This window comes from Mus pahari, chromosome 5, assembly GCF_900095145.1.
Source record: "Mus pahari chromosome 5, PAHARI_EIJ_v1.1, whole genome shotgun sequence".
Classification (NCBI taxonomy): domain Eukaryota; kingdom Metazoa; phylum Chordata; class Mammalia; order Rodentia; family Muridae; genus Mus; species Mus pahari.
Window position 1 is genome coordinate 161,103,048 of NC_034594.1, and position 6,000 is coordinate 161,109,047.

The window sequence follows — 6,000 nt, forward strand, 5'->3', positions numbered from 1 at the left end:
ACACACACACACACACACACATACATACATACAAACAAAATATGTCCTTCAAGAAGTCAAGAAGTCTGGGGAGGTACACCCCAGTGACCTATGTCCCTCAACTAAGGACAGTTTCTAAAGTGTCCTCCGTGTCCCAGTCACATACAGCTCTGGGCCCTCAATTTGAGAACTCCATTGATGAAGCCACATCCCATGAGACTCAAACGGGGAAGTAGACCTTGCAGGTTAACGGTTCTGTTTGCAGTCAAGCATAAGTTCCTGTGTCCTATGTTTGTTGGATCCTCTACACAGGGTACACTTGATCACGTGGGCAGAGGTACGTGGGGAGGGGTTATGTCAGGATGTGCTTGCCCCCGATTGGATATACTGAGCAATGTGGGCATTGTGGGTTTGGCTCTTTAAGCCTCTCCATAACATGACTTCTGGCCATTATCTGGGGAACCCAGGGGTGGACCTGTCCAGAATCCATCCACCTGGCCAGTACTTAATTAAAGCTCGCTTCAGATTTGGATTTAAATTGTGCTAGTGGTTTTATTCTTGACTGGTGGGATGAGCAATCTCTGGCAATGTCCTTACCTCCCAGTGTCTGCAGCTCAGACACTCAGGCGTGGGCATCAAGGCTTCAACAGGAGCTAAGACTCAGGCTGTAGCAAACAGCCACCACTTCTGTCTTCTTTCTCCACTGTCTGTCTCTCTTTCATGTCCATATACACGAAACGGTATTACGAATCAGTGTGAACTTGAAACACATAAACAGACCTGCCATATGAACATGTCTTCATGGAAGCCTTCCTTGTTCTTAACTATTTAAAAACAGATCACTCAGTATCCCTCTGTAAGACAGTCCCTAACCCACTGGCTTGTCACCGGCTTGCTTTATTTTCAGTGTGATTACACTTGTCAAAAGTTGCCTTCTTTCCAAAAAAGATTATCATTTTAAAAACTCTTCTTGCTTTTATTGTCTTGTGTTTCTTTTTTTAATTTTAAAGATTGTTTTATCATTTTTTGGTGAATGAGTGCTTTGCCTGGAGTGTGTATGTGAACTACTTGTTTGCCTGGTGCCTGGGGCTATCAGGAGAAGGTGCCAGATCCCTCGGTGCTGAGTTCCTGATGGTCGTAAGACACCATATATGTCCTGAGGATTGGCCTGGTCCTCAGCCGGTGGCCTTAACCATCGAACCATCTCTCAAGCCCTAAAAGTACCTTCTTTTAGTTTGTTTACTTGCTTATTCAAAATCTCACACTATTCTTTTCCAATGGAATATAAAATCTCTATTTATAATTGTATTCCCTATATGTACCCCATTAAAAACAATGATAGCCAACCTTGGTGGGAACCAGTAATCAATAAAGAAAAATGGTCTGAGCTGAGCAGGCATTAAATGACCTGCATTGTGGTCCCAAATTTACCCCAACACCTTCCCTTTCTATCAATCTACTTATTAAGTGTGGATATTGATAATCAAATGACTTTTTATTGCAGAATTGTTAGTACAATTGTCAATAGGTGTGAAATCACATTTTTGCCAAAAAGATACAAATTTCAGCACAAAAGAGATGTCCACTTATACTTAGGAAGAAAGTCCTTATTACTGTGGATTCATCAGTAAGTTAATCACTGAGTTCTATAATTCTGCACAACCAAGGGGGAAAAAGACATGCTTTATGTTAAAGATGAATTTCTGTGAAGTGACTCACCAATTTTACATGTTCACTTTTCAGTTGGGCTCTGTGTATATTTCACCAATAACTCAGGTGAGAAAGGCCACTGGGCTAACAGTGGGATAGGGACATACCCAACCACTGCATTCTGGACAGATTTTTTTTTTGATGCCCGAACAGTAGTAACTATAGAATTAAATTCCTAGCAGGAGAGAATTCAAACAGTGACATTGGAATTAGTCTCCTAACTTAACAGCTGTTCACATGGGGTTTTTTGTTTGTTTGTTTTTAAAGTAACTTTTCTGAACATACCCATCTAAATTTTTCCCCCTTGAGAAGTTCACACAGTGAGCCTTCCTAGCCATAGACGTGGAGCATGCTTTCCAGAAAAGAACAGATAGTAAACTATTTTCTGCCCTATATTGACCTTGCCCTGGGACAAAACCTCAGTAGCAGTAGTCCCCAGAGCAGAAGAGCATCAGCTTTGCAACTGTTTCAATGTCTGCTTTGACATTCATTATCTGACTAATAAAACGAATTTTGCTGCAGCCCTTGATAAGGGATAATGTCGGCCCTGAAACACAATAGCTGATCCCAAACCCAGATGATTCTCATTCTCCCAGCAGCTGCTACCCTCTCGGCTATCTCAGAGAAGGATGGACTTGGCAAAGGTGGGGTTTTTCGTATCCCAGATTGAAGTTTCCATCTCAACAATAACAATTTATAAAGAAGATGCCCTAGGTCTCTTCTGGAAGAGCACAGTTATTAAGTGCACATATAAATAATGTGGTGTGTGCGCAGATTGCTTCTCACAGCCTGCCTCCAGTCCCCGTCTGACCCATGCTACTGAGTGGACTTTATAGTAAGCGTGCAAATGTGCTCTCTGAGCCAGCAACTGAGCCTCTTCGCTGTGACTACATTTGGATGCATGTGTGTGTATTTTAAATTGTTCTTAGCAACCAAATATTGGTGTACAGCCTTTTGACATGCGTTGAAATGACAGGCATCACAGCATGCATCCCTTTTGAAAAGGAACATTTTGTTTGTTTGTTTTTATTTTTTAGCAACACAAATGTTCCTCACGAGAGGAGAATTGAGAGAAGACCAACAAGCGCCGCACAGCTAGTTCTAGAAGCAAGCCTAGCTCCGACTCCATCCCTGTCCATCGAGTTCTATTTATACTCCCTCCAGACATTACATGCCCCCACAGGCCTTGCCTCACGATGTGCATCTGTCTCAGCTGACATCACTCTGCAATTAGCCTGAAACCGTGGAAGCAGCAAGAAACTGCAGCACACTGCCAGAAGGTTTTTGGTGCGGTTCTCTCTATGGAGTCCCAATAAATATAGCTCAGGTACACAATGTAAGGCAGACTAGTACATGCGTGTCATTAGTGAAGGCTCCTTCACCATATGTCCTTTCACGTGCTTGCTTTAGCAGAACATCCTTTCACCCACTGTGTCTGCTTCAGCTAAACATTCCTTCACTAATCTGCCTTAGCCCTTCGTTCGCCTGTGTCCACTTCAGTGAAATGTTCCTCCACGTGTTGGCCCGAGCAAAACACCATCCAACACAACTGACTTTCTGAAGAACGCCCAAGTTTCCACTTCAATACCAACAACAACACAGGGGTTGGAGGGGATGGGTCCATAAGCTGCTTTTTCAGAGGACCTGAGTTTGATTCCCTGTATCCACACGTCAGTTCACAGCAGTCTATAACACGAATTCCAGGAGATGGTGTCTTCTGGCCTCCACAGGGCACCAGGTGCACACCGAGTACACAGGCAAACATGCAGGCAAACCACTCATGCATATAACACACAAATGGCTACACACAGACATGGGGGAATGCAAGTGTAATACTGAAACTGACTGGAAACAGGACAAGATGAGGGCAAGGGATGCTTGGATACTGTACATAAAGTGTCCTAGTTAACTTCTAATTGCTTTCATTGTATTCCAAAATTGAGCATTGCTAAGTGTGGAATATTAAAATCATCTATACCACCCATGACTGCCTCTGTACTCCAGTGGAGCAGAACATCCTGACCCAGATTTATCAGCTCAGTGTCTCTTCTCCTCCTGGAGCAACTACAGGAAGGAATGGCTCAAAGCCTTTGGCTAACAATTCCATGTTCCCTTGCCTTTTCTCTCTCCCCAGTCTTTGTGGCAGAACACCCAGCAGTACTTTTCTATAGATGATCCCTCCTGACTATCTCTTCAACATCCATTTCCCTAACCACTACCCACACGAAGACACTGCAGAGACAAATGCTACTACACCAGGCAGCAGAATCCTGTTTCCTGTAGGCATGCACAGAGTAGAAAAAGTATCAGTCATGTGGAATTCTCTTTGAAAACTTAAATAAATGTGCGAGCCTGTCTAGATTAGACTCCGGCTCAGAGAAAACATTTAAGAGCGATCAAAGCAGGGGTGGAGAGATGGTGCCTGGGATTCGATCATGTACTGCGCTTGCAGAGAATCTGAGGTGAGTTTCCAGCACCTAAGTCAGCCAACTCGAATGCCTGTTCTCCAGCTCCAGGAGAGCCAACAGAGTTTAAATTTATAGAGATAAATTGATTTTTTTAAAAAGAACCAACAAACTATTTAAAGTGCTGAGGAGAATGGCAACATTGGTGAACCTTACAGGAAACCCACCACAAAGCAGTCTGGGCTTCTGTTCATATTCCCCCGAGGAAAGAGGGTAAATACAATATGTAAGACCTATCCTAATGACCAGTGGATTGAGAGCAATCCACTTGAAAGACATGGAGCTTTTGATTTGCTCCACACTGTGTATGCAAAATATACTAAGCCAAGCCATTCAGTCAACAGGCTGAAAGAGGTCAGTGTAATGGGAACACAGGCTCAGTTTCTCCAGTTCATAGCAACAGGGACACAGGCTCAGTTTCTCCAGTTCATAGCAACAGGGACACAGGCTCAGTTTCTCCAGATCAGAGTACTCACTTTCTGTTTCATTTCATTTTTTCCCCCTCATGGTAAATATCTCAAAAAAGTATGCAGAATACACTAAGCCTTCAGCTTGGCATCTGATGATATGAACAGAATTAAACTTTACTTAAACTTCCTTCTATAACTTGGTATTATTCTTCCAAGAAAGGGTCTTAAGTAGCCTACACAGGTCTTGAATTCCCTATTTAGTTAAAGAGGACTGTGAACTCCTCCCCAATCCTCCTGCTCCTCCCCCTCCCATGGGTAAGATTATCACTTCTGGATTAGCCTTTGTTTTAATGATAACTGTATTATCAGTTATAAAATAATATTTGTTTTAGAAACAATTTGAACAAGAAAGTTCCTGTTGCTCATGTTTAACTTTTTAGACCACTTTCTTGCATGTTTAAGGTAAGATTTATAAATTCTAAGTATATACTTGAAAAACTTTTGTTTTTATAACTGTCTCTACAGTTAGACAAAATGCCTGTTGGGCAATAGCTCATCCTTATTACCCCCTCCCTCTTGCTTACTCTTTCTGTCCCTGTCTCCATCTCCCAACTCCACTCCCCCTTTTAAGCAGGGTCTCTGCAATGTGACGCTGGCTGCTTTGGAACCTGGTATGTAATCCAGATCAGCCCTGAAGTCAGAGACCTCCCTGCCTCTGCTTCTGTGCAGCCTTTCCTGGCTTCTTGCATAATTTGATGGACATTGATGCTGTTGAACCAAACAATACTTTTTGTTGCTATATAGCACAAAAGAAGACACCCCGGCCCTGGCCTCTCTCTCACTCACACACTATTCTTCTGATAGCCGTAAGTTGACTATGCTCCCTGGTGCTGTGATAAACACTGAGTCAGGAGGAGGGGAAAGGCTTTTCCTGGCATACACGTCCATGCTCTATCAAAGAGCAGGAACCTAAAGGTAGGGCCTGCAGTACAGACTGTGGATGGTCTCCTTACTACATGACTTCTTCTGGCTTGTTCAACGAGCTTTCCTAACCTAGGCCCACATAGCACACACTGGGGGTGGCATACCTGTCCTCAGTGGTCTGTGCCCTTCTGTCACTTAGTCATCAGAAGCCCATAGGCCAATCTGATGGAGACAATTCTTCAGTTCCAGTTCCCTATTTTTTTTGTTGTTGTTGTTTTGTTTTAACAAAATCTCAATCATTTGATTTTACCAATGAGGACTTGGGAGCTAGATGCTGGGGTGAAAGGCTGCTAGCTCAGAGAGGCAGAGAAAGCACCAGCTGACCCTCCTCAGCCAGTGTATGTACCAAAGGAAGTTCTCCTCAGCCAATGTATGTACCAAAAGGAAGTCCTCCTCAGCCAATGTATGTACCAAAAGGAAGTCCTCCTCAGCCAATGTATGTACCAAAAGGA